This window comes from Orcinus orca, chromosome 18 (genome assembly GCF_937001465.1).
Source record: "Orcinus orca chromosome 18, mOrcOrc1.1, whole genome shotgun sequence".
Taxonomy (NCBI): Eukaryota; Metazoa; Chordata; class Mammalia; order Artiodactyla; family Delphinidae; genus Orcinus; species Orcinus orca.
This window is the reverse complement of record NC_064576.1, coordinates 48,643,614-48,656,726: the sequence shown is the minus strand read 5'-3', so window position 1 is coordinate 48,656,726 and position 13,113 is coordinate 48,643,614.

Sequence of the window (13,113 nt, the reverse complement as noted above, 5' to 3'; positions counted from 1 at the left end):
AGAAATCCTCAACTTGTAGCAGCATCATACTCAATTTCAATGCAATCCCGTTGATCCGATTAAAAGAAGTTAAACAGGTGCATTATGTATTTCGCTTTGAAAGGAAAAGCAACAGACTTGATCAAAACATGTCTCCCCATGGCTGCATTGTCAGACACGCCCACTTTTAGGATACTAACAGAAAATGTGAATGAGAATTGCTGTTTCCCAGAATTGTTAAATGAGTACCTAATAATGGGTATCAAATGTTCTTTCCATTTTCCTCCTAGTCTAACTCTGTTTACAAGATTCAATAAAAGGATCAGTAGGGCTTCCCTGGTGGTGCAGTGGTTGAGAGTCCGCCTGCCGATGCAGGGGACAGGGGTTCGTTCCCCGGTTCGGGAAGATCCCACGTGCCGCGGAGTGGCTGGGTCCGTGAGCTATGGTCGCTGAGCCTGTGCATCCGGAGCCAGTGTTCCGCGGCGGGAGAGGTCACAACAGTGAGAGGCCCGTGTACTGAAAAAAAAAAAAAGAAAAAAAAAAGGATCAGTAATTTTGACTACAAATGTATCTGGCTTCCCGTTACCACCTACCTATGTTAATCCTGTGTGTATTTTATATATGTGTGTAGAAGCACTGAGTGTTCTTTTCTCAATTGTGCATTATGAAGAAGTCTTAATAGCATAATATAAATAATATCTTCATTATACCATGAAATAACTCCAATACTCTTTGAATTGTTATTGAATAAATATATCGTTCCAACAAAGAAAACATCAAATCATATTATTAAATTTGTGAACTAAACTTTAACCATATACATAATTATTTATTCAACTCTTATTTATTGAGTACCTGTCCATGTCCTGGGTGATTGCAATATAGCAGTAAACAAAGGAGGACAAAAAATTGCCTGTCCTCATCACAGTTCTATTCTAGTAGTAGTAGAAAAACAATAATCAAATACAAAATTGAAATGCGTGTGTGTGTATGTGTGTGTGTGTGTGTGTGTGTGTGTGTGTGGTGGTATTGCTTTTGTTTGTGGAAAAAATATAGAGAACAAAGGAGTGATAGAGTACATGATGGGGAGAGTGTCATTTTCAAATATGATTATAAGAAAGGTCTCATTTATGTGGTATTTTGATTAAGGAAATGAGAGATGTGTCCATGCTGATGCTTGCAGGAAGAGTATCCCAGGCACTGGCTGCAGCAAGTACAAAACCACACCAGCAGGGATAAGACATTTGGGGTATAGCCAGTAGGTAGAGCTGAAGCAAATGCGAGAGTGTATGAATGCCAGGGAATGAGAGGTGCAGAGAAATAGATTATTTCAGGCCTGCTAGATCATTGTAAGGATTTAGCTTTTCTTTCAGTGAGATGGGAAGTTATCACAGGGTTTAAAGCAGTGCTGTGGACAATTTCTCCTGCTGGGTCACATGATGAGACTAGGCTGCTCGAGAACAAGTTTGTAACACGGCAGAACAGTTGCAGCTAAAACAAGCCTCTAGGTGAAAGATGATTATGACTTGAACAGGGTGAGTGAAATGATGTGACCATATTTTTAACATATGTTGAAGACAAACCCAATAGGGTTTGCTGTTGGAATGGAGATCTGGTATAAGAAAAAGAAATGTGAGAAACGTTACTACAAGGTTTTTGGTCTTACCACGAAAAAGAGGGAAGTGCACTTTCTAAAATAAAGATTGTGGGAAAAACAAGTTATGAATGGGAATCAGAAGTCTGGTTAGGGATGCTTTAAGTTGCTTTGCCTGTAGGTATCTAAGTGGTAAATTTGAGTATACAGTTTCATATGTCAGCCTGGAGTTCACAGAGAGGTAAATTCCACTTTCACTGTTATCAGTTCATAGATGGTATTTAATGCTGTGAGAATGGATGATATCACAAAAAGAATGAGTGCAAGGAAATTGTGGGTAGGTTAGAGGACTAAGAGTTAGGGACATTCCAACATTTAGTGGTTGAGAAGATAAGGAAGAATCAGGGGAAAAATCTTTGAAGTGTTGGTCAGTGAAAAAGGAAGAAAATCACATATTTATGATTCTTTGAATTATATATATATTTGTTATATTATATATAAATTATTGATCATATATAATGTTATAAATATGTAATAGTTCAATTATTTGATTAATATAAATAATCATTTAGCTATGTACTATATCAAATATAATATTTTCTAATATGTAAATTACAGATATTATAGACACTATATATTAAAATAATTTTTTTTTCTGGACATTGATTATAAAAGAAATATAAATACTAAAACTAAAATTGATGCCCTTGAGAAGGTTTTCCTTTTTCTCAGTTAGGCAGACAGGGAAGGGCTGTCACCTTAATTCAATCAGACTGATTCAGATCGGAACTGGATTGAAGTTTCAGTTAAATTCAGCCTACCTCTCTTTTCTAATATCTCCAGGACAAGGTGTATTGTGTGTTTATTGCAGGTCATCCCTGTATTGGGACTTTGCCTCCTAAGTACCACTGAGGTGAGAGGACTCAGTTTGGCTGTCCATCCCCCTCCACAACCCAGCATTCCACATCATCATCTGAGCATTTAGAAATGTCCTTTGGGGAAAACAGCCATGAGCTTGGAGCTCCTCTACTTGCCAACCCAGCATGTCAGTCCACATGTTCATCACAAGATTTGATGTCTTCTCTTCCCCCAGCTGATTAATCTACCTAGATTAATTTTGTGTTAGTTTTCCTAGATTATTTCCCCCTCTCTTTGCATTCAAATTACCCTAGGGTCAGAAAAGGTCTGACAATCTCAGGCTTACCTAACAAGGGTTCTTTCCTGTCTTTCATTTTGGTTCATCTTGTCTTCTTAATCTCCAATATTTTAGAAAACACAAATTTTTAAATCATCTTGTATTTTTCCTAGTTGTTGCCGTGGAAGCATTTTGTCTTGCTAGAGATTCAACCTTACTTCTAAGGGGAAGCCTAATTATTCTTTGTCCTTATCCACCATTTATAGTATTTGAGCATTTGAGAAAAGCTAATGAAGGATGAGAACTTCAACACGAGTGATGGGGCAGTACTGCATTGTATAACACTGTGTAGGTAGTATTGTATTAAAAAGCAAGGAGATCGGATAGGGGAGACGATTCTAGCAATGGCAAGTGGTGTGACTTTAAGCAAATTTTCTAAGTTCTCCAAGCATCGCATCCTTATTAGAGACTCAATAAAGGGAGCTATAATGAACATTTTTCTTACTTGCCTTTGTTTAATTCCTTCACATTCTGATGAAAGCAGTTTTTTCTTGAGGAAACAACCATTTCTAACTCATTCTGAAACCATTTTTGTACATTTGATTCCACCTCTAGCTTCGGGGAGGGACCTATGACCCCAAAAACTAATCAGAGCATTTTATTCCCCTAGCCAGTAACACACTTAACTAGGGCAAGAGGCTCCTTGCCAAGGGTCCCATGCAACCCATTTTGATAGTCTTCTGAGAATTGTAGTAAAAGACATATCTTTTAGCTTATTTTAGTTTATTTTTGGAAAGAACAGAGTAGAAGCCTGAAACTATGGGTCTCCACATTACGACCTCATGGCAACATTCCCTCATCTGAGTGATGCAGCCCTTGGGAAAAGAGCCGGGAGTCTGAGACAGTGAGTCCTGATGGTTTCACAGGAGCCACCAGATCCAGATGAACCTGATCTCTTATGAAATTTCCAGTGAGCTAGTCTCTTAAGCCTGTACAGCTGAATCCTTCACTCATAAAACAAAAAGTGCCCTGGCTAATATTTACAAGATCTCAACAGCAGCAAAAAAGTAAGCAGTTTCTTTCAGTAATAAAAAACAAACAAACTTGTGGAAAAAGAAGAATTCCAATTTCTACAAAAAATTCTGCATTTTCTCTAAGAAGATAAGAGAAGTTTTTTTTCTTTTAACTGAAAAGACTGACTCTGTTAGCAAGTTCATGCTTTCTTGTATAAGCTACAATCTCGCTATCATGTACTGAAAGAAATGAGAAAATTCCATCAGTCAAATAAACTGGATTCTTCTCCAACAGTCAGTTTTCTTACCTATGTATTAGTGAGGTACTTCATCTAAAAATTAGTATCAATGGTACTCATTTGCAGTGAGCATCAATAAGAATATTGTAATCTGCATTTATAGAGCAAAATGCATAAATCATAGATTTTTATTATTTTTGCATATTATGAAAAACTATTACCATTAATATAAAATTTAGATACTGAGCTCTTAAAATTTATATTTGACATATTAACAGTGAAGCCAAGTTAGACATCATATGAAAAAATTTGATTTGTTTTCCTTCGCCTCAGGCATCAGAAATTAGATCTATAGATGAAAATCAGAGAGAAGATTTTGACTTAATACCACTTTCAACAATTACCACTGCTTAAAGTGGAAGTAAGCCAGGATAAATAATTATTAGTTTTATTTTTGCCTTTGGCTATGAAATTTTTTAAGTTTGTGATTCTTGATTGATAAATGGTGAAAGTTTAAATAATTGTTCTTAGAAATATAAACTGTATAGGAGAGAATTGATATTTTAATTGGTTAAATTGTGATAGGTTTTAAATATCTTCCCTTATTGTGAAAAAAAATTGAAAATAATTGTTAATCCCATTTTTATTGGTGAAAAACTGAGGCTTAGGAAGGTGAGATAACTTGCCTAAGGCCATAAACTGGAAAATTATAGAAGAGGATTACATCCTACAATTCATGTGTCTTTCTGCTACACAATCATGTTTATTCCATATCACACACATGACACTTCTTCCCAAAGATGGAAATATTGCCTTGACATAAGTAAATTATTCAGACAGATGCTTGGAGAGTATAGGCTTGAAAAATAAGACAAAAGGATAAAATTTATAAATATGTAAAATAATTACAAAGGAAGAATATAAATAAATTTTTTTTTTGGTAAATTTTATTTATTTTTAAAACAATAAATACAAATAATAGCAACATATACTCATAATTCACCAAAAAATCTAATGGAAACAGCCACATTTGGCTTGACAGAGCCAAGGGCTCAGGAAACAGGAACTTACAAAGTGCTATCTCAGAACTAATTGGCACCAGTCAGAATCATATTTAACATCTATGCTAACCTGTAAGATTTTCATCATTATTTTCAGATTCTTCAATGTCAATAATATAGTCTTCCTCCATATCAAAAAATTTAGGGCCAGAGTTGATCATCCTGAAAATTTTTTAAGATCTTTTTTGTGAATAATATAACCATTTCTAGAATAGAGGACAATATTTCTGCTAAGGGCAGTTGCTAATAATAATATCACTTGTATGTTCTGAACATAGATATATCCTAGTTCAAGCTTGAAAGTTGTATAAAAGAGTAGAATGTACTATCTATGTATTTTTTCCATAAAAGTAGATCTAATAGTTGATAATATTTTACTATACACTTAAAAATTTAAGAGGGTAGATCCTGTATTATGTTTTTCATAACAATAAAAAAGAGAGAACATTTAAATGAAAATAACTAAAGCCTTGAGGACATTTCATAATTGCAAATTTCCACATTTCGAAGGTGAAATAGTTCAGCGCCTTACAAATCATGTCAGTTACTCAGGTTCTTAGAGTTTTGTTTTGTTTTGTACTGTAATCCTGAACATATTGGTTTAGAATTTAGGTGTGTTCTTTTAAGATTGCCTGGTACAGTTTTAGGCATTATACCCACTTGTGGAATCCGGCTTGAGAAGATCTCCCACAGGTCTTTTAATTTGAAAAGAAATCATTTCCCAGAATGTCATGACCAGACTTCCAAGTCTTATTTGCCAATCTAGGACAATATGCCATATGCCTTTGCCCCAGCTCAGGGTTGGCTTGGAAAGCATCTGACAATTTCAGACTCTCTACTGGTAAACACTGTCTACAAGTAAATTAAAAAATCAAATTATTAAAATAAAATAATTAATTTCAAAAAGAAAAAGGATAGGGAGGGTGGGAGGGAGACACAAGAGGGAGTAGATATGGGTATATATGTATAGCTGATTCAGTTTGTTATAAAGCAGAAATTAACACACCACTGTAAAGCAATTATACTCCAATAAAGATGCTAAAAAAAAAAAAAGAAAAGGGAGAATAAAGGGGGGGTTGGGAATAGCTATTGGGTAGAGTTGGCAAACAATTCTGCTCCATACTTCTTACGCTGTGCCATCTTCCACAAAGCGTGATCAAATATTTATGATTTGTCAATTATTCTACGGGTTAAATTTCTAAACTTATGCATCTTAAAATTATAAAAATAAAATTTGGTTTGTGTATTTCTTATTCAAACATCTGATCTTTAAAGCTATTACTGCATAATGTAGCAAGGAAAATGAAACAAAATGTAAGAGTATGTCAAGAGTTTTAAAGTTAGCCTGAAGAAATAAACTCTCTTTTGAGTAATTTCTGCCTGCTAAATTCAAGTTTTTTCTCAGTATTTCAAATTTCCACCAATACCTCATAATGTCCAAGCATTCTTTAGTATATATTGCAGAAATAATTGCAAAGGTGGCTTTAGAGTGGAAAGGAAAAGAATCTTATGGTCCTGGGACCCTTAACTGCCAGGGCTTTTGACAAGGATTTACAATCTTGAATCCTTTTTCTTAAAACATACCTCCAAGATTATATAAGCATTGGACCTCAAAACATTTCTATCCTCCACTGAGGACATGTATTATGCAATCTTATTGAGAAAGAATCAGAGTTCTTACACTCAAGGAAAATTGCGTCTAGAAACACACTAATCTCCACGAAGTTGTGGGTCATATGTCCTGAAACCTACACTGGTCAATTTTTTTTTAACATCTTTATTGGAGTATAACTGCTTTACAATGTTGTGTTAGTTTCTGCTTTATAACAAAGTGAATCAGCTATACATATACATATACATATACATATATCCCCATATCTCCTCCCTTTGGCGTCTCACTCCCATCCTCCCTATCACACCCCTCTAGGTGGTCACACAGCACCAAGCTGATCTCCATGTGCTATGCGGCTGCTTCCCACTAGCTATCTATTTTACATTTGGTAAAATATATAAGTCCGTGTCATTCTCTCACTTTTTCCCAGCTTAACCATCCCCCTCCCCGTGTCCTCAAGTCCATTCTCTATGTCTTTATTCATGTCCTGCCCATATGTTCTTTAGAAATATATATATATATATATATATATTAGATTCCATATATATGTGTTAGCATATGGTGTTTATTCTTCTTTTTCTGACTTACTTCACTCTGTATGACAGACTCTAGGTCCATCCTCCTCACTACAAATAACTCAATTACTTTTTTTATGGCTGAGTAATATTCCATTGTATATATGTGCCACATCTTCTTTATCCATTCATTTGTCCATGGACACTTAGGTTGATTCCATGTCCTGGCTATTGTAAATAGAGCTGCAATGAACATTGTGATTCATAACACTTTTTGATTTATAGTTTTCTCAGGGTATATCCCCAGTAGTGGGATTGCTGGGCAGTATGAGAGTTCTATTTTTAGTTTTCTAAGGAACCTCCATACTGTTCTCCATAGTGGCTGTATCAATTTACATTCCCACCAATACTGCAAGAGGGTACCCTCTTCTCCACACTCTCTCCAGCATTTATTGTTTGTAGATATTTTGATGATGGCTATTCTGACAGGTGTGAGGTGATAACTCATTGTAGTTTTGATTTGCATTTCTCTAATGATTAGTGACATTGAGCATCCTTTCTTGTGCTTATTGGCAATCTATACATTTTGGAGAAATGTCTAGTTAGGTCTTTTGACCATTTTTGGATTGGGTTCTTTGTTTTTTGATATTGCGCTGCATGAGCTGCTTGTAAATTTTGGAGATTAATCCTTTGTCAGTTGCTTCATTTGCAAATATTTTCTCCCTTTCTGAGGGTTGTCTTTTCGTCTTGCTTATGGTTTCCTTTGCTGCAAAAGTTTTGTTCCTTTAGGGCCAATTTGCTTATTTTTGTTTTTATTTCCATTTCTCTAGGAGGTGTGTCAAAAGGATCTTACTGTTACTTATGTCATAGAGTGTTCTGCCTATGATTTCCTCTAAGATTTTTACAGTGTCTGGCCTTAAATTTAGGTCTTTTGTTCATTTTGAGTTTATTTTTGTGTATGGTGTTAGGGAGTGTTCTAAATTCATTCTTTTACATGTAGCTGTCCAGTTTTTCCAAAACCACTTGTTGATGATGACATCTTTCTTCATTGCATATTCTTGCCTCCTTTATCAAAAATAAGGTGACCATATGTGCTTGGGTTTATCTCTGGGCTTTCTATCCTGTTCCATTGATCTATCTTTCTGTTTTTGTGACAGTACCATACTGTGTTGATTACTGTAGCTTTGTAGTATAGTCTGAAATCCAGGAGCCTGATTCCCCAAGCTCTGTTTCTCTTTCAAAATGTTGGTTTGACTACTTCATGGTCTTTTGTGTTTCCATGCAAATTGTGATTTTTTTTTTGGTCTAGTTCTGTGAAAAATGACCTTGGAACTTTGAGAGGAATTGCATTGAATCTCTGGATTGCTTTGGATAGTATAATCATTTTCACAATGTTGATTCTTCCAATCTAAGAACATGAAATATCACTACATCTGTTTGTATCATGTTTAAATTCTTAAATAAGTGTTTTACAGTTTTCTGCATACAGGTCTTTTGTCTCCTAGGTAGGTATATTCCTAGCTATTTTATTCTTTTTGTTGCAGTGGTAAATGGGAATGTTTCCCTAATTTCTCTTTCAGATTATTCATCATTCGTGTATAGGAATGCAAAAGATTTCTGTGCATTAATTTTGTATCCTGCTACTTTACCAAATTCATTGATTAGCTCTAGTAGTTTTCTGGTAGCACGTTTACGATTCACAATATATAATATCATGTCATCTGCAAACAGTGACAGCTTTACTTCTTGTTTTCCAATTTGGATTCTTTTATTTCTTTTTCTTCTCTAATTGCTGTGTCCAAAACTTCCAAAACTATGTTGAATCATAGTGGTGAGAGTGGACAATCTTGACTTGTTCCTGATCTTAGTGAAAATGGTTTCAATTTTTCACTATTGAGAACAATGTTGGCAGTGGGTTTGTCATATATGGCCTTTATTATGTTGAGGTAAGTTCCCTCTATGCCTACATTCTGGAGGGTTTTTATCAGAAACGGGTGTTGAATTTTGTCAAAAGTTTTTTCTGCATCTATTGAGATGATCAATGGGTTTTTCTCCAAAAAAATGTTAATATGGTGTATCACATTGATTGATTTGCATATATTGAAGACTACTTGCTTTCTTTGGATAAACCCCACTTGATCATGGTGTATGATCTTTTTTAATGTGTTGTTGGATTCAGTCTGCTAGTCTTTTGTTGAGAATTTTTGCATGTATGTTCATCAGTGATTGACCTGTAGTTTTCTTTCTTTGTGACATCTTTGTCTGGTTTTGGTGTCCGGGTGATGGTGGTTATGTAGAATGAGTTTGGGAGTGTCCCTTCCTCTGCTATATTTTGGAAGAGTTTGAGACTGATAGGTGTTAGCTCTTCTCTAAATGTTTGACAAAGCTCACCTGTGAAGCCATCTGGTCCTGGGCTTTTGTTTGTTGGATGATTTTTAATCACAGTCTCAATCCCAGCACTTGTGATTGGTCTGTTTATATTTTCTATTTCTTCCTGGTTCAATCTTGGAAGGTTGTGCTTTTCTAAGAATTTGTCCATTTCTTCCAGGTTCTCTCATGCTCCTTTGTATTTCTGCAGTGTTAGTTGTTACTTCTTTTTCATTTCTACTTCTGTTGATTCGAGTCTTCTCCCTTTTTTTCCTGATGAGTCTGGCTAATGGTTTATCAATTTTGTTTATTTTTTCAAAGAAACAGCTTTTAGTTTTATTGGTCTTTGCTATCATTTCCTTCATTCCTTTTTCATTTATTTCTGTTCTGATTTTTATGATTTTTTTCCTTCTGCTAACTTTGGGGGGGTTTTGTTCTTCTTTCTCTAATTGCTTTAGTTGTATGGTTAGGTTGTTTATTTGAGGTGTTTCTTGTTTCTTGAGGTAGGATTGTATTGATAAAAACTTTCCTCTTAGAAATGCTTTTGATGCATCTCGTAGGTTTTGGATCATCGTCTTTTCATTGTCATTTGTTTCTAGGTATTTTTTGATTTCTTCTTTGATTTCTTCAGTGATCTCTTAGCTCTTAAGTAGTGTACTGTTTAGCCTCCATGGGTTTGTATTTTTTTACAGATCTTTTTCCTGTAATTGATATCTAGTCTCATAGCAAGGGCTCAGAAAAGATACTTGACATGATTTCAATTTTCTTAAATTTACCAAGGCTTGATTTGTGACCCAAGATATAATCTATCCTGGAGAATGTTCCATGAGCACTTAAGAAGAAAGTGTATTCTGTTGTTCTTGGATGGAATGTCCTATAAATATCAATTAAGTTGGGCTTCCCTGGTGGCGCAGTGGTTGAGAGTATGCCTGCTGATGCAGGGGACACGGGTTCGTGCCCTGGTCCGGGAAGATCCCACATGCTGCAGAGCGGCTGGGCCCATGAGCCATGGCTGCTGAGCCTGTGTATCTGGATCCTGTGCTCCCCAACGGGAAAGGCCACAACAGTGAGAGGCCCGCATACCAAGAAAAAAAAAAATCAATTAAGTCCATCTTGTTTAAGGTATCATTTAAGCTTGTGTTTTCTTATTTATTTTCAGTTTAGATGATCTGTCCATTGGTGAAGTTTCGGTGTTAAAGTCCTCTACTATGATTTTGCTCCTGTCGATTTCCCCTTTTACGACTGTTAACAGTTATCTTATGTATTGAGGTACTTCTATCTCGGGTGCATAAATATTTACAATTGTTATATCTTCTTCTTGAATTGATCCCTTGATCATTCTGTAGTGTCCTTCTTTGTCTCTTGTAATAGTCTTTATTTTAAAGTCTATTTTGTCTGATATGAGAATTGCTACTCCAGATTTCTTTTGATTTCCATTTTCATGGAATATCTTTTCCCATCCCCTCACTTTCAGTCTTTATGTGTTCCTGGATCTGAAATCAGTCTCCTGTAGACAGCATATATATGAGTCTTGTTTTTTGTATCCATTCAGCCAGTCTATGTCTTTTCATTGAAGCAGTTAATCCATTTACATTTAAGGTAATTATCGATATGTATGTTCCTATTACCATTCTCTTAATTGTTTTGGGTTTGTTATTGTAAGTCTTTTCCTTCTGTTGTGTTTCCTACCTAGAGAAGTTCCTTTAGCATTTGTTGTAAAGCTGGTTTGGTGGTGCTGAACTCTCTCAGCTTTTGCTTGTCTGTAAAGGTTTTAATTTCTCCATCGAATCTGAATGAGATCCTTTCAGGTTAGTGTAATCTTGGTTGTAGGTTTTTCCCTTTTATTACTTTAAATATGTCTTACAGTCATCCACTCCCTTCTGTCTTGCAGAGTTTCTGCTGAAAGATCAGCTGTTAACCTTATGGGGATTCCATTGTATGTTGTTGTTTTTCCATTTATGCTTTTAATATTTTTTCTTTGTATTTAATATTTGATAGTTTGCTTAATATGTGTCTTGGCATGTTTCTCCTTGGGCTTATCCTGTATGGGACTCTCTGCACTTCCTGGACTTGATTGACTATTTTTTTCCCCCCATATTAGGGAAGTTTTCATCTATAATCTCTTCAAATATTTTCTCAGTCCCTTTCTTTTTCTCTTTTTCTTCTGGAATCCCCACAATTCGAATGTTGGTGTATTTATTGTTGTCCCAGAGGTCTCTAAGACTGTCCTCAATCCTTTTCAATCTTTTTTTCTTTATTCTTCTCTGAAGTAGTTACTTCCACTCTTTTATCTTCCACCTCACTTATCTGTTCTTCTGCCTCAGTTATTCTGCTAATGATTCCTGTAGAGAAATTTTAATTTCATTTATTGTGTTGTTCATCATTGTTTGTTTGCTCTTTAGTTCTTCTAGGTCCTTGTTAAATGTTTCTTGTATTTTCTCCATTCTAATTCCAAGATTTTGGATCACCTTTGCAATCATTACCCTGAATTATTTTCAGGTAGACTGCCTATTTCATCTTCATTTGTTTGGTCTGGTGTGTTTTTAACTTGCTCCTTCATCTATGGTGTGTCTCTGTGTATTTTCATTTTGCTTAACTCACTGCATTTATGGTCTCTTTTTAACAGGCCACAGGTTTGTAGTTCCCGTTGTTTTTTGTGTCTGCTCCCAGTGGTTAAGGTTGGCTCAGTGAGTTGTGTAGGCTTCCTGGTGGAAAGGACTAGTGCCTGTGTTCTGGTGGATGAGGCTGGATCTTGTCATTTTAGAGGGCAGGACCACATCCTGTGGTGTTTTTTGGGGTGTCCATGACCTTATTATGATTTTGGGCAGCCTCTCTGCAATGGGTGTGGTTGTGTTCCTGTCTTGCTAGTTGTTTGGCATAGGATTTCCAGCATGGTAGCTTACCCATCGTTGAGTGGAGTTGGGTCTTAGCATTGAGATGGAGTTGTCTGGGAGAGCTTTCATCATTTGATATCACATGAAGCTGGGAGGTCGCTGTTGGAGCAATGTCCTAAATTTGGCTCTCCCTCCTCAGAGGCACAGGCCTGACCTGCGGCCGGAGCGCCAAAACCTTGTTAGCCACAAGGCTCAGAAGAAAAGGGAGAAAAATAGAACAAAAGAGGAAAAAAGTAAAATAAAAAGAATTAAAGGTATTAAAATAAAAAATAAAGAAAAATATTAAAAAGTAAAAAGCAATAAAAATAGAAGATAGCAACCAAACCAAAAATCAAATCCATCAATGATAACAAGTGCTAAAATGTATACTAAAAAAAAAAAAAAAAAAAGACTGAATAACCGAGGACAAATGGTAAAAGCAAAGCAATACAGACAAAATCACCCAAAGAAGCATACGCATACACACTCATAAAAAGAGGAAAAGGAATGAATATATATATATATATATATATATATATATATAAAGGGTGGAAGAGAGCAACCAAATCAATAAACAAATCTACTAATGATAATAAACTCTGAATACTAAACTAAAATAAACATAAAACCAGAAACAAATTAGATTCAGAAAGCAAGCTCCAAGTCTATGGTTGCTCCCAACACCCACCTCCTCAATTTTGAAATGATTCATTGTTTATTCAGGT